We start from the raw sequence: 27,840 nt of genomic DNA, 5'->3' as shown, positions 1-27,840 counted from the left end.
CTGATCATGCACACAGAGGTGAAGGGCATCTTGGCGTTAACTGGTAAAAGTCACCAACTGCTAAACCAGACATTTTCCCAAAATATCTCTGATTTTTTTTTTGTTTCAGTCTTGCATGGACATAACCAGAAAGAGGTTTTGAAACCATTGAAATACAATCAATAGCATTAACTTTAGCATTAAAAAGCTCAGATCTGGGATGCTGGGTTAAGCACAACCCACATATGGAGGCCTTAGTCCACGATGCGGACTAAGGCCGCATTGTGGACTAGGGTTAGGGTTAGGGTTTGAGTCCTGATGTTAGGTCAGGACTCAAACATCATAGGTTTAAGTCCTGACCTAATGACCTTTGCCATATGTCTTCCCCCTCTCTCATTACCCACTTTCCTGTCAATTCACTATCAAATAAAGGTCACTAGAGCCAGTAAAACCTTTTTAAAAAGCTCATATCAGACTTCCCCCAGTTGATTACCAAATCCTTGAATGGGTGGTTGGAGCAGTGAATGTAACATATAGCTTCCTGGTTTTAGTGAGAACGCCAGCTGCAGTGATTTGGGTCAGTTACAGGGAGTGTTCTACTGCACATCGGGCGAGAGAGCAGCAGGTGGTTCTGTTGAATTTAAATGTAACCAAACAGGATCCGTTCATAATAAGTTTGGTTTGTGGTGTTCCAAAAGCACTATAATTTGACTCCTATATGTGCAGCTATCAGCGATCATCAGTATCAGCCGGTGTTTGAAAAAACAGAAAAGATAAAAGTCAGAATACCGGCTATTTGCTATGGACTTTACTCCGGTGCTCATGATAAATAATCTGTTTATTGCTCTTTTAATTCTGCATAATAGACTTAATAAAAGCAGGAGAAGGAGGGCAATCATGAAGGATCTAATACACACACATGTAGAGCTATCATAAACGAATATTTTAGTAATTGAGTAATCTATTGATTATCCTTACGATTAATGAAATAATTGGATAAAAAAAAATTATAAAATAAAATATTGGTAAATCTGGCATAACACCGGTGTTACTATCAGACATCAATATCAGTCCAATTTTTCATTTTTGAGCTTCTCTAACAGTTACTTTTTGTAGTTTAGAAAACTAACCTGTAACAATAATAGCTCACTTTCTAAGTTAACTGAGGCAAACAAACAAACATAAGATGGGGGATAGACTGGAGGAAATAGAACAGGGGACATACGAACGCAAGTCTGGGAACTGGTAAACCAGGGTACTGAAAGTAAGAACGGTGGGAGAAATATGGGATATTTACGGCACCTTCATTCATCACACTCAGAAACTCATCTACCAGTCGTGTACTGCCACAATGTGCTCTGCCACTCGTTTGTTGAGACCGGGATGATATGAAATGTATTGTGCGGTTGGTCCATAAAGCTACACTTACACTATGAGCATCAACTACTCAGCCACACCACCATATTCAGTCTATCTGCTCACCTGTATAAATACTCCTGCAGTGCTTTTCCTGCCATTTGCTTTCAACCAGAAACTCCCGGAGGAGAAAGGGTGCTGTACTTCAGGCATTGTGCCAGTCATTGTAAGGATGCTAGCTGTTGGTCCCCAAAAATGATGAAAACCCGGGCATTATCATAAATCAATGAAACCCCCATGGACTGAACTTGAAAATTTTGTTATGCTGCTAACACTTAGCTTTCGACAACAACTCAGAGACAGAAGTCAGAGTTCTGCACATGCAAGTAATGTTCCAGCCAAAACACGGTCCGCTAAAAAACAAAACATAAATTAACAAAGCTTTGAGGCAGGTAAATTTTACTCTAGGAATTTTAATAATCGGGGTTAGGGTACCCTTCTTTTATGGCAGGAGAATCCCATATAAAATCCACCGACATGCCGGGCATTGCTCTTTAGGGTCCAAGAAAATGAATTTTGCCATGTTGGTATTACATGAATGGCCATCTGGGGTGATTTTTTGTGACATTTTGCAGCATTGCAGTGTTATGCATTCTCCACTAGATGTAGCTCTTGTATTGTAAATGAAGTGATGGTAAACCAGTATATTGAGATCAGACAGCCTGCCATAAGAGTGAATATTTGACATATGGGTATATTATGTGTTTTTCAAAGTGTTTGAGTACTGGGGTCAACTGTAGGTGTGGGGGAGGGGGAGGCTGGCCTGCCATGAGGGTGGATATTTGACATATGGGTGGATTATCTATTTTACCAAGTGCTTGAGTACTGTGGTTGACTGTGAGTGTGTGTTGGGACCACCTCTGGGTGGTCCTCCAGGGGTGGTCCACTGGAGGTCCATGCAGGGTTTGGGTGACTGATTCCCAGGTAGAGGAGCTCCGTGGGTGCCCCTGGTTCTGGAGAACCAGGGCTGGTCCAAGGTCCAGCCATGGTCCTGGAGAACCAGGAAGGGGGATTTTTGACATCATGTGTTGTTTCGGGGCTTCAATCCCGGGTAGAGGAGCTCCGTGACTGCCCCTGGATCTGGAGGACCTGGTGGAGCTATGGACCAAATTCCAGGCCTGGTCCTGGAGAACCAGTCAAGCAGAATTTTGACATCTTGCAGGGTTTTGGTGCTTCTTTCCTGGGTAGAGGAGCTCCGTGACTCCCCCCTCTACTATGCGAACATCCGCTGAACGTTCAGTGAATGTCCAGTGAATGTCCACAGTCGATCCCAATGTCCAGTGAACATCCAGTGGACATCCACTGGACGTTCACCTGCAGGGTGGAGTTCTCCAGTTCTGGAGAACCATGGGGATGTTCAGTGTACGTCTATGTGGGGTTTTGGTGCCTGAATCCTGGCTAGAGAAGCTCCATGAGTCCTACCTCTGGTTCTAGAGAATCATAGAACCTGCTGCCAGGGTGGACTTCTGACATATGGGTGGATTGTGTATTTCACCAAGTGCTTGAGTACTGTGGAGGTCCAAGTTCCAGGCCTGGTCCTGGAGAACCATGCCAGGGGAATTTTGACAACATCTTGCGGGTTTTTGGTGCTTCATTCCTGGGTAGAAAAGCTCTGTGAGAGCCCTTGTTTCTTTTAGAACCTGGTGGAGCTATGGACCAAAGTAAAAACCTGGTCTTGGAGAACCAGGGAAGGAGAATTTTGACAACATCTTGTGGGGTTTTGGTGCTTCTGGAGAACCTGCCTTACCAGGGGCACGAACTTGGAGTCATTGCTCCTCAGCCTGTAAGTGCTTGTTGACAATAGGGAGGACTTACCGCAGGTTTTTGGTGCCTGAATCCCAGCTAGATGAGCTCCATGAGTGCTCCCTCTGGTTCTCGAGGACCAAGACTGGTCCACGGACAAGCCCTGGTTCTCTAGATCCGGGCAGGAGGATTTTGACAACTTAATGTGAGGTTTTGGTGCTTCATTCCTGGGTAAAATACCATGGTCACTTCAGAACCAGGTGGGATTTGGAGAAGGTTCTGCCTTGTTCTGACGCTCCTTCCAAGTTTATGGGATGGCCCAAGCCCACTAGTGTTCCAATCAATGCATGGAACCCCCCTCCCCCTTAACTCCCCTGTAAATGTTGTTACCTGTATGATAAAAATCACATTCAAAATGATACCAGCAATATATGGGTGGATTTTGTATTTTACCAAGTGCTGTTAGTGTTAGCACTTATATGAAAATATAAAAAGTGGTTCTGTCAGTGGTTCTAGTGTAATGGCTGCTCTGATAATGAGCATCATTCCCAGATCACAACCTCTTGGTTCTACTGGTTTTGGGGTCATGTCAATGTTCTCCCCCAACTGAGATTCGAACTAAACTGCCCTTTCACTGTAGTCAGACACCTTAACCACTCTGCCATGGGAACCATGTAACTACTTGTGGAGAACTGGGCAGGGGTATTTTTTACAAAGTCCTGCGGGCTTTCGAGCACCCATCCCTGGGTAAAGTAGGTCGATAGTCCGCCCCCTGGCTCTCCAGAGCGAGTATAACAGTTCTGCTTGCATATGTGCTTCCAACAGAGTCATAATAATCACAAGAACACTTGAGCCAGGGTTGCCGAAAGTCACTCTTTGCCATTCCAGACTCATTGAACCTTAGGCTGAAATCAAGCTCACATGCATAATTAGAAAAAGCCACACCACTGGTGGAGCCACGTGGTTAACAAGAGTGCATTAAATTAATTAAAACCTTAATTTTAAAAAAGGCGCTAGCAGCCTGTGGGAATTGAACCACAGTCCCTGGTAAGATGCCAGAATTCTCTAACCACAAGACCACTTAGAACATGTCTGTTCATTAAGTCTCTGAGCTGAGAAAGCCCCTCCCTCGTCCGCCATTACGTGAACTCGCATTTGGGTTAGTCATCATTGGTCAGAGCAGGAGAGTCCTTTTTTATTTTGTTTTAAATTGTCTGCACTTTAACTTTTAAGGATTAATTTATGTTTTTTGGATTGCTGTGTTTCTGTATTTCAATGTTGGATTGTAAGTTTTCTTATTTTATATGGTGAGTTTAATAAGGTAACATTTTGTTCACTTTATATGTAGCAGATAATTCTTTTTACGTGCAGTGATATTTCAGACTTCCCCTAATTCCTAAAATGTTCATATAAATTTTAATCATCTTTCAGAAATCTCTCTCCTCAATTATATCAGTGGTTCTGTCAGTGGTTCTAGTGGTCTTATAGTGTAAGACCACTATAACTGAGTTCCTGCCATATTGTGTCATTAAGAATTGCTCATTTATTGCAGACACTTAATTCCTGCCAAAAAAAAATTGTCCTAGACTGCATGTGAACCGGGCTATGCCAGGTGGGAGGCAGGCTCCTGAACCACTCTACCAACAGAGATGCAAATTAAAAGGGTTCATAGTGCTTATAACTTGATGCCAAGAGGGCCTGACACCAAAGAGGATTCCTGGATGCACCTGCAAGTCAATATGGGATATAGTGATAATATAAAGATGTTAAGGACCAGTTTCTTGAAAATGACCAGTTCAGACCTTGGGCTCTACCTCAATGTTCTCATCATGTGATGAATTGTGTGTCTGCAGCTTATCAGGCTGTTTGGTCTCAGAGGAAGGCTGTGCTTCTCTGGCCTCTGTTCTGACCTTTAACCCCTCCCATCTGAAAGAGTTGGACCTGAGCTACAATCATCCAGGAGACTCAGGAGGGAAGTTGCTGTTGGCTGGACTGAAGAATTCACACTGGAGGCTGAAGGCTCTCAGGTATGGAGGAACCTGCTGCAGGAGCAGAGAAGGTCTGATAGAGGAGGAAGAGGGAGAAATTTATTTTTTTATTCTGACTGATGGTCAGACCCCCCTCCTTCTTTCAGGGTGGAGCCTGCCGGAGTCCGATATTTGACACCAGGTCCATGGAGGTGTAAGTTTCTTTTTCATTTGATTCATGACAACAAAGCAGCTCAAATTCAACCATCTTCTAACTGTCACAACACTTATTCGGGAGTCATCATCAAAGTGTCAATAAATGATCAATAACTGCAGCTGGATTGTGTTTGTTCTCTCCATCAGATTCCTGTCAACTCACCGACACAAACACAGTGAGCAGAAAACTCAAACTGTCTGAAGACAACAGGAAGGTGACATGTGTGGAGGAGCTTCAGTCATATCCTGATCATCCAGAGAGATTTGATTTTCCTCAGCTGCTGTGTAGAACTGGTCTGACTGGTCGCTGTTGCTGGGAGGTCGAATGGAGAGGAAGAGTTTATATATCAGTGACTTACAGAAGAATTGAGAGGAGATGAGACTGGAAAGATTGTTGGTTTGGATATAATGATCATTCCTGGAGTCTGAGATGTTCTGATCTTTATGGTTAGTCTGTCTGGCACGATAACATAGAAACTTGTCTCTCCTCCTCCCCATCTGTCTCTAACAGAGTATCAGTGTATGTGGACTGTCCTGCTGGCATTCTGTCCTTCTGCAGAGTCTCATCTGACTCACTGATCCACCTCCACACCTTCAAGACCACATTCACTGAACCTCTGATTCCTGGATTTCGTGTTTGGTCGACTGGTTCTGGTTCCTCAGTGTTTCTGTTATGAGTTGAGTCTAAAGATTTTCCTCCTGTCAGAGAAACTCTCTCACTGTTGAACAGATAGTTCATCTCTACAATCTGTTTCTTGGTGAAACTTTTCTGATTGAGTCCTTAGAAACCTTTTCATCTTCCAGTCCTTTAAAGATGGAAGCTGGGATTATTCCAGGATGTACATGTTTCTCTGTTTGTTTCCAGTCAAAGCTTCATAGTGAATATAAAGATGTTTCTCTTCTTTTTTTCCCGTTTCATTTATCAGTCAGATTTCATTGAGTTTTCCTAAATCACTGAACATTCACTGTTTCTGTCCGCTAAACATGTCAGATTTGAATGTCAAATCTTCCTTTTGTATATTTGCTGCCATAATTCTTTGTGTGTTTTAGTTTCTGTTCAAGTTTAGATATTGCGGTAAATACATTTTTTTATTTGTCAATTCTGCCTTCTAGAAATATAAATTAAAAGATTCCTATTCAATGAAGGTCAGAGGTCAATGCTTTGAAGCATAGAGTGGGGTAGTCTTAATATTTTCTGTTTCATTCAGAACTTTTACCTGAAACTCAGAACCAGCAGAACATTTTTCACTGTTCACTGTGCAGAAAAAAATCCCAGGTAGATACAGTTTGTTGCAGAGGTTCAAACTTCCTGATGGTGACCTCTCCTCCGTCCTTCACCTTGTCTGGCCGCTTTTAATCCTCACTGCAGTGTTAGACTGGCGCTCATCTCTCAGATTAACCAGATTAACACTGAGCTGCAGCAGGAACCAAACGTCTCTCCTCCAATTTATTTACTGATTAATGAAAAGGTTGGATAAAAACATTGAGCTTCTCGTTCCTTAAAGAGTCATGAAGAAAGACTCACCCTGGAACTGCAGGAAACAAGTTAGAAAGTTTAATAAATATATACATTTTGCATTTAAGATGGAAAAAACTAAATATATTCTAATAAGTGATTTAATTATCTGTTTGTAACTTTTAATGTATAAAATTCATTTCCACCAGTTAATTGGGGTTTACTCATTATTCTTCCAGCTTGAATGTTTCACTGCAGCTTTGTTTTGTTCCTGTTCCTCCAAGCTGAACGTTGATCCCCATGAATGTTTCCCCTCATGCAGAACCTGAGCAGAGACATTTATGACCTTTATACCGAGTCAGAGAGCCAAGAGGTGGAGGACCTGCTGCTGGTGTCTCCGTCTCACCTTCTGATGTCTCCGACCAAACACTCCACCCTCAACATCAACATTTAAAACATGATACAGGGATGCAGTTTTCCTGCTTTCCCACTTGAATCAATCTAGTCTAAATAACATAAACAGGGATGCATCAATATAAAAATTTGGGCAGAAATATTAATGTTATGGCTGATTATGAACATTTCCACTTCCAAAATTTGTCTAAAATCATCAGGAATTTAGTCCATTAAGAAAGATTAAAAACTTTTAAAATGAAATGTAATGGAGTAGTTCTAATAAAAATAGAAAATGAAAATAGAAAAATGCTGCTCTTTACAACAACTTCGACTAACCCGACTGCCATTGAACGCAGCAGAAAACGTGGGGCTGAAGCGGCTAGCTAGCTTAGCTTAGCTCGAAGCCCATCGTGATTACCTGCGTCTGTCTCCTCTCGTCTCGTCCCTCTCGCACCGACCGCTCTCCAAGCTTCTTCAACGCCCCGAATCTCGTCCTTTTCCGGGCTTTGTCCGGGTTTCTCTCCCTCCAGTCCATGTTTCTTCACTTCTTGTCCGCTCGTCTTCCCTCCGTTCTCCACCATAACGTCTCTCCTCTCCTTCCTCCCGCCTCCTCTTCTCTCAACCAATCACGAGTCACGTACCGGATCGACTGTCTCAGTGACCAATCAAATGGCAAAGCCAAATAAAATACATAAGGCATCTTACGTCACACTAATATTTCTTTAAATTGCAAAATATTTACATAAAATAATGCTTTTAGTCAATTTACAAACAATGCAGTTTTAATTAGTAAGTAAGGAAATTACTTAATTGCTGCCTTTACGTTTTATATTACTCAGACACTAAAGAAAATACATTTGTAGTTCTTTCAGAAACAAGACTATAAACAAACAAAATATAAACAAATTAAGGTATGCTGTAACCTACCAGAGATCTGCGTTTATGCCCCAATTTACCGTGACCATGCTTTTCCACCATCGCTATTGGATATATCATTTAAAAAATGGAGACTAAAAGGTCTAATTACACTGAAAAATTTGTATATTAACAAAAATTTTGCTTCATTTGCAATGTTGAAGAGCTCTTTCTCTCTTCCGGATGCAGATTTCTTCAGATATCTGCAAATTAGAAATTATGTTCGAATTAACATCTCAGATTTTGTATCTCTTCTGAAAGAAAATAAGATATGCAAAATGCTGTTGGGCTCTCCAGAATCAAAAATAATAATTTCAAGCTTTGTTGACAACTTTGCAGAGCAAATTAATTTTACCACAAACTCCTTGAGGGCTGCATGGGAGGAGGACCTGGGTTTGCAGATTGGGAGTGAGGTCTGGGAGGAGGGTCTTGGGAGGATCCGGTCATGTTCTATCAATGTAAGGCATCAGTTAATTCAGTTCAAGGTGTTTCATAGACTCCATTATTCTTAAATAAAATTGCACAGAATATTCCCCTCAATATCTTTAAAATGTGATAAATGTGGGTCTGCTGATGGCTCCCTGGCGCATCTGTTCTGGTCATCCCCCAAAGTGAAGTGTATAGATGCACATGGTTCCAGATGCCCAGATTGCATTGTTTGGATATTCTCCTTCACTTAGGAGCTGCAGCATTTCTATGCAAACGACTGTGATGTATGGAATGATAACGGCTAAGAAAGTAATATTGAGATTGTGGAAATCTGACAAGGATCCTCAGTTTAAAATGTGGTTAAGTGATTTTACTGAGATTCTTCATTTGGAGAAACTGCGGTATGATGTTGTGGGCTCCACTAATAAGTTCTGTAGTATCTGGCAGCCGGTTTTGGACCATCTTTCTCAGTCTAAGATTGACCCCGACGCTCGCTCAGCCTCTTAGTATGCCACCCGTGCCTTTATAGACAGGTAATACCATCCTAAAGTGTAAATGGTAACCAGTGCAGTGTAACCAGTTATCTAGATAATTGCCTATCAATTATTGACTTGTACTTATTTTATTTTACTTTTAGTTATTGTAAACAAACAAAATATTTGTTTTTTTTGTTTACAATAACTAGCATTGTTTTATTGGTAAGAGTATATTTTTCTTATACAGTAATTTGTTAAATATGTATATGCTTCATACTCTTGTGTATGATTTATGTATGGTGTATTTTGAAAACTCAATAAATATTTTTTAAAAAAGAAACCTGGATCTTTTTCTAGCTTGTGGCTCTGCTTCCAGCGTAGATGTTCTCCAGGTTCTGGTCTGGATCTAGTGGACTGTAGAGCTCATCAGGTTTCCTCTCATCACTCTGAGATCTTCAGCTTCTTGAGATTCAACCTGAAGCTTCTTCTGACAGCTGCAGCTAATATTTAGCATGATGTTTATTATTCTAGCCTCAGTGTTTCTGTTCTTCATGTGACTCCACTGAATCCAACTCTGATGTTGTCACTTCACAAGTGATGAAGATCCATTTTTCTTTCACTTCCTGCTCATTTCTTTCCAAAGCTCCATGTTTTCCAGGAGGAGCTTCAATGTTCTCCAGCTCTCTTTAGATGATAAAGGAGCTCAGACTGACTCCACCCGGCTGGTGCTCCAGGTGAGCAGAAACAAACAAACCCTAAAGTCGTCCCTGCAGACCAGCTTTAGATTTGGATCAACTGAACATCAAGCTTCAGTAACATCTCAGTTAAAGTTTGTTTTCCAGATCTGAGGTCAGAAAGTTCTGGTTTCCATCATGTCCCAGTTTTTAGTTCTGCTTTTTTCTGCTTCTTTTTCTCCACCTGACAGAGACGAGATGATTAAAATGCTTCATAGAAACGTTCTCAGATCTCAGATCCTCATTGAACCTGATGTCTGTAGTTTTAGTCAGATGGTCCCAGATGGTCCAGATGAGAAGATCTGAGCATCTGGTTTGGTTGATCCAGAAGGTTCTGGACTCATCCAGAAACCCAGAACAACTGGACTCCAGTCACACCTTCAACAGAACATTCTGATCTAAATCCAGACTGGATCGCTTGATTTCTTTGGACCTGAAACATAAAGTGCTGTGAAAAACTATTTGCCCCTTTACAGATTTCTGCTGTTTTGCCTTTTTGTCCTCCTGAAATGTTTCAGATCATCAAACTGATTTTAATATTTGATTAAAAAAACCGATTAAACACAATAAACAGTTTTCAAATGATGATTTTATTCATTAAACCAAAAAAAGCTCCAAACCAACGTGGCTCCATGTGAGAAATTATTCACACTCCTTTGTTAAATCATGAACTAACTGTGATTAAACTACATTTTTAGAAAGTTGAGCTGAATCTCCCAGTAAACCCAGACCTGATTATTACCTGATAATAATTATTGGACCTGCAGGTCCAATAAACTATTTTAATAGAACCTCTGATGGATGAAAGATCTCTGAAAGCAACACATCATCTAAAAAACTCAGCAGAGAAACAAAGTCTCTGACATCTATCAGTCTGGAAACGGTTCCAGAACCTTCTGTAAGGTTCTGGACTCCAGAGAACCTCAGTAGAACCAGGATCCAACATGGAGAACATGGAACAGTGGAGAACCTTCCAGGAGAGGCCGACCCACCAGAACCACTAAGAGCTCATCAACGACTCATCAGGAGGTCCAGAAGAACCAGAACCACAGCCAAGTTCAATTAATTTATTTTATTTTTATGTAATTTGAACTTTTACATACACAGATAAAAAAGAAAAAAACAGTACAAAACATGTATAGAAATAACATTTAAATTCTTGTCAAAGGCAGAAACACAAAGTGTGGAGTTGAAAAACATTTAGGTAGAAACACAAAATTATTAAATCTTCACTTTGTTCTACATAAATCATTAAATTCAAAACAGAAGAGTCTTTCCTGTATATTTTTCTAAACCATCTCCATAAATATCAGCTATATTTGTAGACAAACTCATAAAAAACAAACAGAATTGTTTTTTTGTTTGTTTTTACTGATCTGCACTTTGAGCTGATTTTAGTATGAAGGGTGCTTTATAAATATAATTTATCAAACCTGATATAAAGTACTTTATTGCAATTTTTAATCTAGCGAGTGAAAGACACAGTGTAAACACCTAAATCTAAAATCCACATCTAAATCTTTCTAACTGAAGCCCAATTATTTTTAATATGTAAAATTCATTCCTCTCTCTGAACTCATAGTTCATGTAATTTGTAAGCATTTTTGTTTACCCCATTGAAAGTATTATGTTTTTTATACATAGTCAATGATGTTATAATCTCTACTAAAACATACAATTTTTAAGTTTGCACTGTAAAAAGTATTTCATTACTTGGATGAAAGTAATGCAGATATCATTCAGAAAGCTTTCTTGTGGAGTATATTGACAGGTTCAGTGTTGGTTTGATTTGAGTTTCCCCAGATATCTACAAAAATAATTAAGACATATAACTGCACCAAATACACAAAAGTAGCATTTAACATTTTAATCTGACATATTTAGAAAAAATAGGAGCCGACAGAAACATTAAACATCCAGTGATTGAGAAAAACTGAAAACTGAAAAAAGAGAAGAAAAACATCCTGATGATCAGCATGAAGCAAACAGACAGAAAAACAAGATTTGGATCCTGGAATAATCCTGGAATAATCCAAGCTTTATTCTTTGAAAAAATTGAAGGGGCAAATATTCCAAGGAATCATTTTATAATATTTTCACCACAGAACAGATTTAATCCAGGAATCTGAAAATGTGTTTCTGAGTGAAAGACAAAGACATGAGAGACTGAACTACCTGTTCAACAGTGAGAGAGTTTCTCTGACAGGAGGAAAATCTTTAGACTCAAATCAGCACAGAAACACTGAGGAACCAGAACTGAACCAGAATCCAAATCCAGGAATCAGAGGTTCAGTGAATGTGGTGTTGAAGGTGTGGAGGTGGATCAGTGAGTCAGAGGAGACTCTGTAGAAGGACAGAATGCCAGCAGGACAGTCCACATACACTGATACTCTGTTAGAGACAGAGGAGGAGGAGAGACGAGTTCGTCTGTTAATGTGCCAGACAGAGTAACCATCAGTAGAGCAGAACAGACTCCAGGAATGATAATTTCCTCCAAACACACAGTCTTCACTGTATCCTTTCCTCCTGATTCTTCTGTAACTCACTGATATATCGACTTTTCCTCTCCACTCGACCTCCCAGTAACAGCGACCAGTCAGACCAGTTCTACACAGCAGCTGAGGATCATCAAATCTGTCTGGATGATCAGGTTAGGACTGAAGCTCCTCCTTCCATGTCACCTTCCTGTTGTCTTCAGACAGTTTGAGTTTTCTGCTCACTGTGTTTGTGTCGATGGTGAGTTGACAGGAATCTGATGGAGAGAACAAACACAATCCAGCTGCAGTTATTGATCATTTATTGATCTTTGATGATGATCCTGAATGAGTGATGTGACAGTTTGAAGATGGTTGAATGTGAGCTGCTTTGTTGTGTCGAGAAATCTGGTATGATTATGTGAGATCTGTCCAGGTATACGCAGAAAAATGGAATAAAGGCCTGGGAAATAACAGTATACCCTGAATAATGTTTAAATGATGATTATAAGTGATAAGTGATTATAAAGTGACAATACACAGGCCAATGAAGAAATGCCTGTAATGTATGATCAAAACATGTATTATGTACTTTTAATTAAGTAAATGTTATAATAATGTATACTCTGTACTCCTAATCAGTTGATGTTCTGTACTTATAATCAAGTGAATGATAATAGTTTATATTATGAAAGGCTGGAAGTTATACTTTCGAGTCAACTAACAAATAACATGATTATATATAACAAATAACATGATTATATAAAATCAGCATGTATTATTAAAAATCATGGATACTGTGGTGAGGGAAAAGATTACTTCTCACTGAGCAAAAGGCTAGGGACCGAAGGGTGAGTCATCAAATGGGGAAGGAAAGCAAGGGTGCGGCAGGACTGGAAACAGATGGTCAAAGGGGAAAAGGGAACTGCCTCGATGGAAAAGGGAACTGCCCCGATGAAGCGAGGAGACAGGAATGAGTCATTGGAAACTTGAGAAAGAGCCCGGTACTTTCCACAGGCAGCCCTGCCTCGCATGACATCAGGTACTGACATAATGCGATGGGCAGGTTCCATGGAAACACAGTGCATATATACTGATGTACGGGACAGAACGAGCGTTCTTCGTCCGCAGCGCAGAAAAGGAGTCTTCAGAGGAAGCTGTCTAAAGATCAGCGGAGGATTACACCGAGGGACCAAGGGAAACTTACTCCACGATTTCACGCTGCCTAGAAGGGACGAGCTTCACCCGCCACCAACCCTGGTTCCAGATCTGACCTAATCCTCTGCCTCTACTCAACGCTCTCAACCCCGGCGCAGCTGACTTGGGGAAGAGACGGAGGTCTTTTTAAGACAAAGAGTCTGCACGTTCAATGGAAAGCGTGAGCCTTCTCTCCGCTTCTCTTCAGTGAAGAGGACTTTGCTCCGGCTGGACAAAGACTCTGACCAAGGACCTCAAAAGATTACAGCTGCCGAGACCAAAGACCATCAGGTATGAGTTGACCAGCTTCCCCCAAAGCCTCGCTCAGTGAATTTAGTGAAACAGGTTAGGAATGAGAGCAAGGAAAGGAGGTGATTAATCCTAGTTGATTTCATTATATTTTTGCTTCTTTTATAACTTCGGGAATTTAATCTGTTGTCATATGCCCCTGCTAAAGCTTGCTTACTAAAATTGTAATTCTAAAATTCTAATGAAAATTGTGAACAGTGAGTTTAATTGTGTCAGTCTTAATTATTGTTGGTTCTCCTAAATATGGTAAAGTTAACATACATGATTCTAGAGAATGGATGGCTTTGTGTTTTCCTCTGGTGAGTGTTAAAATAATGACCCTGGGACTTAAATCTAAGTCACTAAATTTAATCTAGCCGTTAACAAGTGCCGTTATTTTAGGAGAGGAGCTACCGTTAACAGGAGTGGTTGTAGGGGTTATGTCGCTGTGAGGGCTACTCAGCGGATTGCCCCTCAACTGTAAAGGGTCATAACTTCTGGATCGTAGGTAGTCAGAGCTAGACGAGTCCTTTCCGACCCCAGTTTAAACAGATAATTCTTCACAAACTATCGCTAGGGTAAGACCCGAGTTTCTGGGGATTGTCCGGACCTGTTAGACAGAGAACTGGGCAGTAGTGAGTCCGAAGGGTTGTGAGGAGTAGGCGGGACTTACTATTGGGTAGTAACAGACAGTTGTCATGAATCAGATGAAAAACACACTTACACTTCCTCAGACCTGGTGTCAAGAATCGGCCTCCAGCAGGCTCCACCCTGAAAGGAGGAGGGGGGTCAGACCATCAGTCTCTTTCAGCAGCAAACATGGACATTACATGTCTCTCAGACAGTGGCGGTGCCAGGGGGGGCTATAGCTCCCCCTCGAAAAATCATAGCACCCCTTAGATTTTTTTTTCCCCATCTGATTTAACAATACTTAGTTGTTGCAGCATTTTCATCAAATCGGAGCTGCGGCCGCAAGGTTGTTGGTGCCTGTCGTGGCGGCAACCCTCGAACCCGTTGGTGGACACCTTCGGTGAGGGATGCTGTCAAGCTGAAGAAGGAGTCCTATCGGGTCTTTTTGGCCTGTGGGACACCAGAAGCAGCTCATGGGTACCGGCGGGCGAAACGGCATGCGGCTCAGGTTATCGCTGAAGCAAAAGCTCAGGCGTGGGAGGAGTTTGGAGAGGCCATGGAGACAGACTTCCATACGGCTTCAAGGTGATTCTGGTCCACCATCCGGCGTCTCAGGAGGGGGAAGCAGTGCAGCACCAACATTGTTTATAGTGGGGATGGTGTACTGCTGACCTCAACTCAGGACGTTGTGGGCCAGTGGGCAGAATACTTCGAAGACCTCCTCAATCCCACAAACATGCCTTCTGTTGAGGAAGCTGAGCATGGGGACTCTGGGTTGGGCTCTCCAATCTCTGGGGACGAGGTCGCCGAGGTGGTCAAAAAGCTCCTTGGTGGCAGGGCCCCGGGGGTGGATGAGATCCGCCCAGAGTTCCTTAAGGCTCTGGATGTTGTAGGGTTGTGTTGACTCATGCGACTCTGCCATATCGCATGGACATCGGGGGCAGTTCCCCTGGATTGGCAGACTGGGGTGGTGGTCCCCCTGTTTAAAAAGGGGGACCGGAGGGTGTGCTCTAATTACAGGGGGTCACACTCTTAAGCCTCCCTGGTAAGGTCTATTCAGGGGTCCTGGAGAGGAGGGTTCGTCGGATAGTCGAACCTCGGATTCAGGAAGAGCAGTGTGGTTTTTGTCCTGGTCGTGGAACACGGGACCAGCTCTACACCCTCAGCAGGGTCCTGGAGGGTTCTGGGAGTTCACCCAACCAGTCTGCATGTGTTTTGTGGACTTGGAGAAGGCGTTCGACCGTGTCCGTCAGGGGTCCTGTGGGGGGTACTCCAGGAGTATGGGGTACCGGGCCCTTTGATACGGGCTGTCAGGTCCCTGTATGACCGGTGTCAGAGTCTGGTCCGCATTGCCGGCAGTAAGTCGGGCTCGTTTCCGGTGAGAGTTGGACTCCGCCAAGGCTGCCCTTTGTCACCGATTCTGTTCATTACTTTTATGGACAGAATTTCTAGGCGCAGCCGAGGTGTTGAGGGGATCCATTTTGGTGGCCTTAGGATCGCATCTCTGCTTTTTGCGGATGATGTGGTCCTGTTGGCTTCATCGGAACGTGATCTGCAGCTCTCACTGGAGCGGTTCGCAGCCGAGTGTGAAGCGGCCGGGATGAGGCTCAGTGCCTCCAAATCCGAGTCCATGGTCTTGAGCCGGAAAAGGGTAGAGTGCCTTCTCTGGGTCAGGGGGGTCGTCCTGCCTCAAGTGGAGGAGTTTAAGTATCTGGGGATCTTGTTCACGAATGAGGGAAGAAGGGAGCGGGAGATCGACAGGCGGATTGGGGCAGCGTCTACTGTGAAGCGGGCGCTGTACCGGTCCGTCGTGGTGAAGAGAGCTTAGCCAAAAAGCGATGCTCTTGATTTACCAGTCAATCTACGTTCCCACCCTCATCTATGGTCATGAGCTTTGGGGTCATGACCGAAAGAACGAGATCTGATATAAATTTGTTATAAATGTATTACTGATTGCACTTTAAAAATTAAGTAACTTTATGTTATTAAAGGTAAAGTTTAATCAGTAATGATTTCTTGGTTAATGTCAAGTTGTCATAACAAAGACATTTTGAATAATGTCAACTTTGTATTAAAAGTGTCCTTATTTACCGAATGACGCTTTATGACAAGAGTCATAAATATTCATGAAGGCTTAATCATGTTCATCACAGATGTTACGTCATGTTTATGACAGGTGTTATGTCATGTTTTTGACAGTGTCATGGCAGCCTTATTCACTCCCCTTCAAATAAAGTGTTACCTCCAAACCTATGCTCTCCTGAATAAAACCTATCAAAATACGTACATGTGGTAGCCTAATATCGATCTTATTTAGTGGGTTTTGCAGTAAAATGTTCACAAGGTGCTGCGCGGTCAGCTGCACGAACAGACAAGGGTCAAAACCAAGCTTGTCATTTTATTTTAACAAGGAAAGATGCAGCCGTCAGTCATAATGACTGGCAGCTCTTGGTGTAACCACGGATTTACAGCGAACACTTTATACAAAGTAAGAAGATTAACATTCATATACTTTATAAGTAAGTATGATTAGAAAGACATCAAATATCGCATTTGTTTTGGTCTGAACCTGCAGCAGTAAAATATCTGAAATATCAACTCCTTATTATGAAGCAGGACTGAGAACCAAAACCAATGAAAGTAACTCAAATCATTAGTTATGCCAGCAGCCGCTGTGGTGATATTCCAGAAGAGGTTTTAGTGCAGCTTAATGTCTGGCTTTATTCTATATAACTGCAGGTTTTAAGAATGGAAACCAGATCTGACTGAATCTTTGTGTGAATTTTTCTGTCAGTTTTCCAAAGAAATCTTTGCATTTTATTAAAGTTTGGTTGATTTTAACTTGCTGATCTCTGACATCACAAACCTGAGGGAAGATATGTGGACGTCTTTCACAAGACATGTTACCATATGCATTAGAGATGTGCCGATCAGGTTTTTTCCTGCCGATACCGATCACCCATGAGGGCCGATCACCGATACTGATCATCGATACTGATCACATAATTATTATTTTTTAATTTTTTTAAATCATAAACACTACCAGTTGCATTATGTGGGAAAAGGAACCATGAATTCACCTTAATTTAGACAAAAACTTGTTTTTAATAACTTTTTCCAAGAAGAAAACTAAACAAAACAGGCATTCTGCAAATTGTCCTGCTATCAGTAATACTATCTTTAACAGACTGATAACATATGAAGGCTCTGAAGAGGCTAAATAATGCAAAGAGCCAAAATAAAACCTCTCAACATTGTCAAAAAATTCATGTATAAAACTTAACATTCAAAGGCAAATACAGGATCCATTACAATAAACAATCCAGAGTTACTGAATGAAAACTTCCCGATAGCATGGCGGCTAGCTGATTACTGCTAGTTCTGAGTGGCTGTTTCTGACTGAGCGGAGTAATTATGCAGAGCAGGGAGGAGATCGATTATTTTTTTAGAGATTATCTGTCTCATGTTAGGACAGCGAAAGTTTTAATACGTATGTAAAATGTATTTTTTTAAGTTAGATGCTGCAGCTTTAAACAGAGGTTTGGTGTGAGAGTCACTACCAGGTGGAGCAGAAGCGGCGCTCCGTCTGTGAAATATTACTACCTGTAGCGCGTAGCAGCGGTTCAACAGCGAGAGCAGAACCAGCGTCTTACATCGCAGCTCGAAGACTTAAATAATTTTGCAGGTTATTTGTTTAGCTTTCTGACCGTCATGCTAATCCGGGTGAGTGTTTGTAGCTGTGCACTGCTTTACCTGCTATCTGATCCTCCATGTGTCTTTTTTACTGCAGTGAGCCTCGATGTAGCCAAACTCCGTCAAGTATACCATTGTTTTTATGTCATATTAGCTTCGTCGTGTTGATGCATTTTAACGTGCTTCAATTTTCCACCGCAACACGCAAACTTCCCCATTCACTCAGTGCGTTATAGTTCCACATCGCTTAGGATTTGTTGCTGTGCGTTTGCGCAGTGTGAAGGAAAGAGGAGACCAGCTGCACAGGCAGGCTGAGAAATGAGATGCAGGTGATCGGTATCGGCAACAAGAACCAATGATCGCCGATCACCGATTATACACTTTTTCACGGATATCGGACGATTTTGATCGGTGGCTGATCGATCGGCACACCTCTAATATGCATTGATGGAATGAAAATAAAATAACCTGATATTCAGTCCAATATTCCCATGGCAACAGAACGCAACAGAACTTGGTATGATCACATGGCCACAATGACAGATAAACAGATCAGTTACTGCAGTTAGAAACAGCTCACCTCTCTGATGGTGGAGATCCAGGAGATTTAAAGTTAATTTTCTCTTCTATTGACCTTCTTCTCTTAAAGGACACACAGCTGGATTCTGGTTCTGGTTTGCGTCTCTTTCGGCTTCTGTCAGAAACATGATGGTTAAAACTGAATCTGTTCAGTCTGGATGAAGCAGCAAAGAGGAGCAGCAGCAGCTTCATCACCACGTCTGTTTTGGCCTGATATAGTGAACACTGTGTGAAAAGGGCTGTGGACAGTTAGAGATGGTGACCTCACCTCTGACCTTTGCTCTGGCTCTCATCTTCTCCACACAGAGTGGTTTTAGAGGGAGGGACTCCCTCCTCTCTGTCCTCACACTGATCCATGCTGCTGAATTCACATCAGCTCACACACACTTTCTAGCTTCACCTGCAGAGGAAACACACATCATTCATCTGCACATCAACTCTGATCATCCTTTACATCATTAGAGCTGGAAAAAGATCAGCTGCTCCTCCTCTGATTGGCTCTTCTTCTCTGCTTCATATCAGTGTCAGGTGAATGCAGTCAGACAGCAGAGAGGCAGAGGAAGCTGCATCAGCTGCTGCACTTATACTATCAGTCCACTAGATGGAGACATGGAGCAACATTTACATTCACTGACTTGAACTTCATTCTTGAACAGGAACTGTTTTTGTTCACAATCATCAAACTCTACAAGTGGATTACCTGCTCCATCAAGATAAACTATTTAATAATCCAACTGAATCAAACATATTTTAACAATATTATTTCATCTTGTAAGGAAGCATCAGGAGAGTTGATGTTTCTGAATTTAATGATGGAGCCCAGAGTTTGATTCTAGGAAATAAAATCAAGAATTAGTTCAGAGATGACAATACAAAAATATCAGCTGTTCATCATGTTGTTAGATTCCAGTTCATCAGTAATCTAATAATCCTTTAGATTAACCTTCAAGCATCAGAGAGATTAAGCTGAAATCAGAAGTGAATTTGTTCTCCAAACATCTGAAAGAAACAAGTTCCTGTAGACAAAGTTCACATAGGAAACAGAGAAAACTTATATTTTGTCCAACGATCCAAATAGTTGCAGAAGAACATGTGAACAAACTGAAACCCAACAGAACCGCAGTAGAACCAGACTGGTGCCACACCTGAACAGATGAGGCTAAACTGAAAGTATTGTGAGGAGAAATGAGCTAAGAACTCAGAGTTTCATGTTGATTCTTGTTGAGGTATTTGGTCTGACTGGGTATCAGAAAAAAGTTCATCTCCTGACATGTGAAGACATGAACCATTATCACGACTCCCAGTTTGAACACAAACACTCTGCTGCTGTTATTCTGCTGATCCAGGTTCTGTTCAGCTCCAATGGAACCAGAACCTGTTTTAATGTGGAACAAACTGGACTCTTCATTAATGAGCTTTTGTCTTTATCTGGTGGTGAAACTATAAAATACATTATGTCTGTTTATTAAACATAGATGAAGTGTTTTGTTCTTAATGATCCAGAAATGTTAGTGATGGTAAAATGTGATCAGATCTAGAATCAGTTCTAAGGTTCTATTAATCATGACATGATCTCAATGAACTCAGATTACATTGAACCATTATGTATTCACCAAAAACAGAAACAGTGAAAACCAAAGTTAATTCTTTCTGTGATCAGGTCTGCAGATTCACTGACTGGGATTTATTCAGAAAATGTCTCAGAGCTGAGAAGAGCTGAGCTTCTTCAGACTGAATGCTGGGAAACCTTCACTCCTCCCATTCAGTTATGTTCAGGTTCTGAAAATGGGTCAGCATTCATCCATTCATCATCACAGTTTTCCTGCCATGCAGATTAAATGTCACAAACTGGATTAAGAGTTGAGATGTTGAAATTTGTCACATTTAGAGAAGAAGCTTCATGATGCTATGATTTGTACATCTGAAAAAATTAAAAAAATATTTGCTCTTTATAACAAACATTCATAACATTTTGGTTTACAATACAATATTTGTTGCGTTGACAATTACTCACAATTATTAAACTACCTGCTCCATCAAAGATTAACTATTTAAAAATTAGTCTGAATTAAACATATTTTAAGAATAATATCTTACTTTGAAACTGTTGTATTTAACTTTAATGATGAAGATGAGAATTTGATTCCAGGAAATAAAAACATAAAGCAGTTTGTTCAGAGAAGAAAACAAAGAAACATCAGCTCTTTATCGGGTTTGATTCCAGTTTATCAATAATCTAATTATCCCTTAGATTAACCTTCAAACAGCAGAAAAATGAAACGTTGAGTTCAAGTCAGTAGTTTTCTGTTCTACAAACATCAGAGAGAAAAATAAGAAACATACAGGAAAGATCCTGACGACAAAGTTCAAGTAGAAAACGAAGAAAACTCACAGTTTGTTCAAATGATCCAAAGAGCTGAAGACAAGCATCTGAACTGAGACCCAACAGATCAAGACTGGTATCACAACTGTACAGGCAAGTTTAAACTGAAAGTTTTATTGAGTAGAAATGAGCCCAAACTGGTTTAACTGGTCAGACTGACTGTGAGTCAGAAGAAAATGTATCTGTTGACGTCTGAAAACAAATTCTTCTCATGACTCCCAGTTTAAACACAAACTCACTACTGTTGTTATTCTGCTGATCTAGGGCCTGTTCAGCTCTAATGGAACCAGAACCCATTTTAACTTGGAACCAACTGGACTCTTTCTTCATTGGTGGGGATTTTTCTCCCTCTGGTGGTGAAAAATAACCTGCATGATCATTAAAACCATATGGAGTGTTTTTAAATAAGTTCTAAGGTTTCATTCATCAGGACATGAATAAAGATCATCTTTTCCCCAACAGCTCAATAAAACAGCAGTAAAGATTATATTAAATCATGATTTACTGACCAGAACCATGACCAAAATACTGAAGTAGGAAGTGAAAAACTAAGTCCATCCTTCTGCTTCCACAGCAGGTCAAAGGTCAGCAGCTTGGTGGAAATCTGTACTTTAACTATTTTTATCCCTTTGACACTAAATTTCATTTCATTTCATTTATTTATTTATTTCGAACAGACATTAAAACATTCAAAAAAAGAACAAGAAAACAAAATAGAATGAGACAAACTCAAAAAATAAAATATAAAACAAATCATTCTGCCCATGTGACATGCAATTCCACATTCTCTGTTCGAAAAGGAGCAGGTAGAAGATACATCTTATAATATCCTGCCCCCCTCATACTTGTCGATAAATTTATCATTTGACTTTCAGAACCTCAACAAGAGACAACTTGTTTCCACTTTTCACTATGTTTGACTATGTATAATTATTTTAAGTACTATCTATATAATCATCTACACCATAAACCATCAAACATGTTATATAGCATATTTTGAAATGAGTTCTGCTTTAATCAATTTTTTAAACTGGTTTACATTTGTAAATCATAATTAGTCTATAGTTTCATGCAATTATGGCTTAAAAAACATCAAAACTAAAATAAAAAACAAAACTTTATTAAAAATAAAAACTAACAGAAAATGATCTGAAAAATGAAAGAAAGTAACAAACTCAACTGTCGTCCTTAATATCACCACATTACTGCTGAAATCACACAGAAAAGTACTGTCGCCTAGCAACCTCTCAACCAATAGAATGCAAGTATTATACTCCGTGCATTTAGTTTCTTCCAAGGGTGTGTCTGTGTGGTTATGTATCTGTCTACATAGAGAGATGTCTGTTTTCTAACAATATAGGAACAATCTAGACAGATATTAGAGAACCCATCAACAGCCTTTTGAAAGAATGCAGTGACTCTTTAAAGTGTAACTGAGCTCTGAAAGCTAAACTCCACACATTGCAAATTTTCTGAATCAAGTGTGAGCAGAAAATGATTCCCAAGTGAGCAGGAGGTTTGGAAGCAAATATTTGATCTGAGCAGAGACAATCTGAGTGTGAAGAGAAAGGTTTGAGAAACAATAGGGAATATTTGATAGAGCAGAAGTTTTGAGTATAAGCATTACAAGTTTAGCATTTATTTCCTTGGTTTCTTCTTTTTCTCCTCAGCTGTCATGTTGAGGGAGGTCGAGTGGAAAGAAGGGGTTTATATATCAGTGAATTACAGAAGTATCAGGAGGAAAGGAGACAGGAGAGACTGTTTGGATATAATGATCATTCCTGGAGTCTAATCTGCTCTGATGATGGTTACTCTGTGAGGCACAATAACAGAAACTCGTCTCTCCTCCTCCTCTGACTCAAATAGAGTATCAGTGTATGTGGACTGTCCTGCTGGCATTCTGTCCTTCTACAGAGTCTCCTCTGACTCACTGATCCTCCTCCACACCTTCAACACCACATTCACTGAACCTCTGATTCCTGGATTTACAGTCTGTTGGTTCAGTTCTGGTTCCTCTTCAGTGTTTCTTTGCTGATTTGAGTCTAAAGTTTTTCCTCCTGTCAGAGAAACTCTCTCACTGTTGAACAGATAGTTCATCTCTACAATCTATTTCTTGGTGAAACTTTTCTGATTGAGTCCTTGGAATTTCTTTCTTCTTCCAGTTCTTTAAAGATGGAAGCTGGGATTATTCCAGGATTCACATGTTTTTCTGTTTGTTTTCAGTCAAAGCTTCACTGTTGTGAGCTGTGTTTTTCTATGTAGTTATTTTGATATTTTCTGTGTTTTAGTCTTGTTTCCCTGTGAGCCTCTGTGTCTTCCCTGTTGATTGTTCCCAGCTGTGTCTAGTTACCTGATTGCCCTCTGTGTATTTAAGCCCACCTGTTGTCTTGTTTCTTGTTGGATCCTTCTTGTTTTTTTTTTTTTTGCAAGTCAGGTTGTAGTCGTCGCAGCAGAACTGTAAAGTCCTGTGATGGTGATAGCTCTCATTTCTCATTTCTCTTTGTCAAGTTGCTGCTGGTGCTGAGTAATAGTGATGGGCAAATGAAGCCTCATAAAGCAATGAACCTTTCCGGCCCTTTGCTTTGCAAAAAGGTTCATTACTCGATGCTTCATTCATTGCTCACTAGTGACATCTGCTGGTGAAACTGTAACAGCCTCATCACTCAGTTGGATCATACTTCCAAAACTTACTTAATGCAATATTGTCACAAAGTTTTCATCAAACACGTATTTAGTAGCAGGAGAATCAATGAAACCATATTTAATTGTCATATATTTTAATTATTACAATGATTTGTAGCCAATATAATCCTGGTTTATATTTAACATCAGTGGTTGTGTTGGGTTTTCTTTCATGTCATAGACGGATTTGACAATAAAGACATTTGATGTTTTAGTGTCTTGGGAGTGCAGTGCCTGTTGGGGCGTTTGCTTTTTCTTGGATTTATAATTGGCTCTGATCCCTTATATTTGACTAGATGTTGAATTTTAGTTCTGCAACACCATTAAATCTGTTTCTGCTGTGAAAGACAGATATATCTTTGCTAATCAGATTACAAATAATAATGGAACTTTGCAGAAGGTGAGAAATTGGGAGGTGGAGGGGTTAAATATTTAAGAAGAATTTTATTGTGAGGATCGTCTCAAAGTTTTCCCAGATGTCAGAGATTTTCCTCTTGCTGGCTCCATTTCAGACAATTAATGAAGTTTACTTGTGTAGCACATTTCAGCAACAATGCAGTTCAAAAAGATTTACATCATAAAATCACAAAAATATAAGGTCGTAAAAAACCAACACAATCTACAAATGAAAAAAGCAGTAACAAACATTACATTTTGATGAGTACCATCATCAATACACATCAAATATGTCGGTCAATGTTCATTTTATTTTGGCCACTGAAGACAAATATTCTCCTCTGATGCGAGACCAAAAGGACAACAACCCATGATGCAGCACGGCTCATCGCGCTTTTATTCTGAAAACCGACACGCAAAATGAAGCAGTCACGTGACCCAGGCGTGGTTTTCAGCAGGATGACACAAGCCTCGAAGCGGGGCTTCATCGGACACGCCCCCTTTTTACTCGGTACCAGCCTCGAAGCCTGGATTCAGATGGTCCATCACTACTGAGTAATTTGTTTCCACTCTGCCATGCTGCATGTTCCTGGACTGCTTGAACTGCATTTGATTATTAGACATCATCCTCACTACGTCCTGTGTCCTGCCTGCGTTCTCACTCACCTCCTTCACCACTGCATGACATTCACACTGAATATCAAGATGTTGTTTCTCTTATTTTTTCCTTTCATTCATCAGGTTTCATTGAAATGTTGATCAGTTTTTCTCAATCACTGAACATTTTCTGTTTCTGTCGGCTCCTATTTTCTAAACTCATCAGATTTGAATATTTAATCTTCTTTTTGTTTATTTGCAGCAGTTTTTCTTCATGTGTTTTAGAGAAATAAAAACATTTTTCTGCATTTGGTTCATTTGCTGCTCATTCTGATCTTTTCCTGTTCAAATTTAAATATTTCATTAAAGAGATTTTTCATCAACTCTGCCTTTCAGAAAGTCCTAATTAAAGTAAAACATTCCCATCCCATGAAGGTCAGAGGTCAATGCTTTGAAGCATAAAGTGATAAAATCTTAATATTTTCCGTTTCATTCAGAAATTCTACCTGAAATTCAAAACCTGCAGAACATTTTTCTCTCTGGAGAAAAAAATCCAGGAACTGGAAGATCAGAGCAGAATGAAAACTGGAGATCAGTATTAGACAGAAAAGCTCTGATCGCTGCATCTCTGACATATTTTACATTTGATAACAACAGTAAACCTATTTTAGCTGAGAATAAACCAACATGGATATGACCCGCCACAGCCCAACGTGGGCCACACCTGATTCAACCCAAACCGGAAAATAAAGGATTTAACTGGAAATCCCAAAACTCAGTAAAATCAGCAGATTAAAATGCAGTTTGTTGCAGAGGATCAAACTTCCTGAAGGTGACCTCTTCTCCGTCCCTCACCTTGTCTGGCTGCTTTTAATCCTCACTGCAGTGTTAGACTGGAGCTCAACTGAGAACATGCAGAGACAGTCTGGTTCCCTTCAGCTGCAGGAAAACAACTTCCAACCTTGTGTGTGTTTAACCCAAACAGGTTCTTCAGATCAGAGTTCACAAGCATTAATATAACATGATCAGCTGATGGGAACTTAGGATCATTTCCCACCACACAGACAGACTTATTTTGTAATTTTATTTTATATTTTTTCTTTAGTGTGGCCTTAAAACTCTGTCATAGAAAATAAAACTGGACATAAATATATAATTGTCTACATATTTTTAATCTAAAAATTACTATCTTTCCACATGTGAAATACAACATGTTAGCTTTGTTAGGTAATGTGGTGATAACTGATATGAATGGTGATTATCTTCACTGAAGCATGTTTTTTCCTCCATACATAAGTTTATATTAGTTTGTCTATAACATAATTAATAAATTAACTAATGGATGAATGCAGCTCTGCCACTAAATAAAAATAACTCATCGGCTCTCATCCAGTCTCAACCCACTATCCTGATGTTTGAAAGGCGTTGCCACGGCGACTCCAGTCGAGACGTGGAGGTTTGGTTTCCTGCAGGAGATTAAAGCCGAACACAGACTGGAGGAAACGCTCACAGTTCTTAGTGGAAACAGACTTTACTCAACTAACAGCAGAAGGGTTTGATTTTATTATTAACACTTTTAATGGACCAAATTCCTGATGTTTCCAACTGATTTTAGTTTTTAAAGTTCAGAACCTGAACATCACTGAATGGGAGGAGTGAAGGTTTCCCAGCATTCAGTCTGAAGAAGCTCAGCTCTTCTCAGCTCTGAGACATTTTCTGAATAAATCCCAGTCAGTGAATCTGCAGACCTGATCAGATCCAAACATCCATTTTCCAGGAGTCTCTGGTTTCATCTGTGTCGTTGTTCCAGTTGCTGAGGTCAGAATCCAGCTGTAAAACCTGGAGGCTGAATGTTCAGGTTCTCTCCTCCAAACATCCCCCTCCCTCCCTCCAGCTGTGGAGAACAGCTGGAAAACAGCTGCATGTGTAAATAATGAGTCTGGAACAAGCTGCCACCTCTCTGCTGCTGATCTGACTTTAGATTCAGGTTGATGATTGAAATGAAATCATGGTTTCAACCTGGATCAGCAGAACCTGCTCAGCTGATCCTGGTTTAACCAGAGACTGTCCTCACTCTGCTCACCTCACTGACATGATGATCAATGATTTTGTATAAAATGGTTATCAGTGAGCCAGGAGTCTCCTCATGAAGACTTTATTAACCTTTCACTCCACTACAGTCATTCTGCTGCTCTGAGAAAAGAAACTACAAATCATGTGAGTTGTGATGTCATCAGCCACGCAACATCCCTCACATTTACTTTCAGTTTGAAACTTTCAGTTATTCAGATGTTCTGCTTCAACTCTTTGGACAGTTAGAACAAACTGTAAGTTTGCTTTGTTTTCTACTTGAACTTTGTCTTCTGTAACTTTCCAGTTTCTTTCTGCTTTGATGTTTGGAGAACAGGTTCACTTCTGATTTCATCTCAAAGTTTCATCTCTGTTGTTTTGAAGGCAAATTGGTGAAGAGCAATCAAATCAGATGAACAGCTGGCATTTCAATGTTTTTTTCTCTGAACAAAAGGCTTCATATTTTCTGGATTCAAACTTTGAGTGCTCTTTTACAAAACCAGGATATCAGATTATGTCAGGACTTTAAGTAACCCTTGATTTGGTTTCACAAAAGCAGTAGCACATAGATTATCATGGCAATTTATCCTGTGCAAGTAGCTTGCTCCACACCAGGCTAACGTCCATCATTATTTAAGCGTGTTGCCTCTCACCTATTTGTTTGTTCTTTTTTAATCTTTTCTCTTTCGTATGTGCCAGTTTATTTCACCCTGGAATAAAATGCCGCTAATTCATTTTGGTATTCAGTCATGTACTATTATCAATTTAAGATTATGATGGCAAAAAATACTATTATCAATTTAAAATTGATCCACGTTACTGTTTGATTGTGTTTTTGAAGAATGCTGTTCTGTGTCTAAAGACCAAATGTGAGATGGCAGAAAACCTCTGCACACAAAAAGTAACATTGACAACATACAAAAACAGGATATGTAGAGAAGTTAAAGGGTTCCTTGTACAGACTTCCCAAGAGTGCAAGGCAGATACAAGACTAGATATCCATACTGTGGGAGAAAGGTGGAGAGGTGCCAGTGAAAGCAGTGAGTTGATGGTGTGTGTGTTTATAGCTATTCTTGAATGTCTGTGCTAGTGTGTGTTTGTAAGTAAGTTCATGAACACTGTCC

At 40.4% G+C, this 27,840-nt stretch overlaps 1 pseudogene; it reads left to right on the top strand.

The window, feature by feature from the left end:
* The first annotated feature begins 4,743 nt into the window (after positions 1-4,743).
* On the top strand, positions 4,744-6,146 carry LOC145554050 (stonustoxin subunit alpha-like; annotated as a pseudogene).
* Positions 6,147-27,840: the final 21,694 nt, after the last annotated feature.

This window comes from Poecilia reticulata, chromosome 12, assembly GCF_904066995.2.
Source record: "Poecilia reticulata chromosome 12, P_reticulata-male-v2, whole genome shotgun sequence".
In the NCBI taxonomy this organism is placed as follows: domain Eukaryota; kingdom Metazoa; phylum Chordata; class Actinopteri; order Cyprinodontiformes; family Poeciliidae; genus Poecilia; species Poecilia reticulata.
The sequence above is the reverse complement of the archived record's forward strand: the minus strand, read 5'-3'. Positions and strand labels throughout refer to the sequence as shown.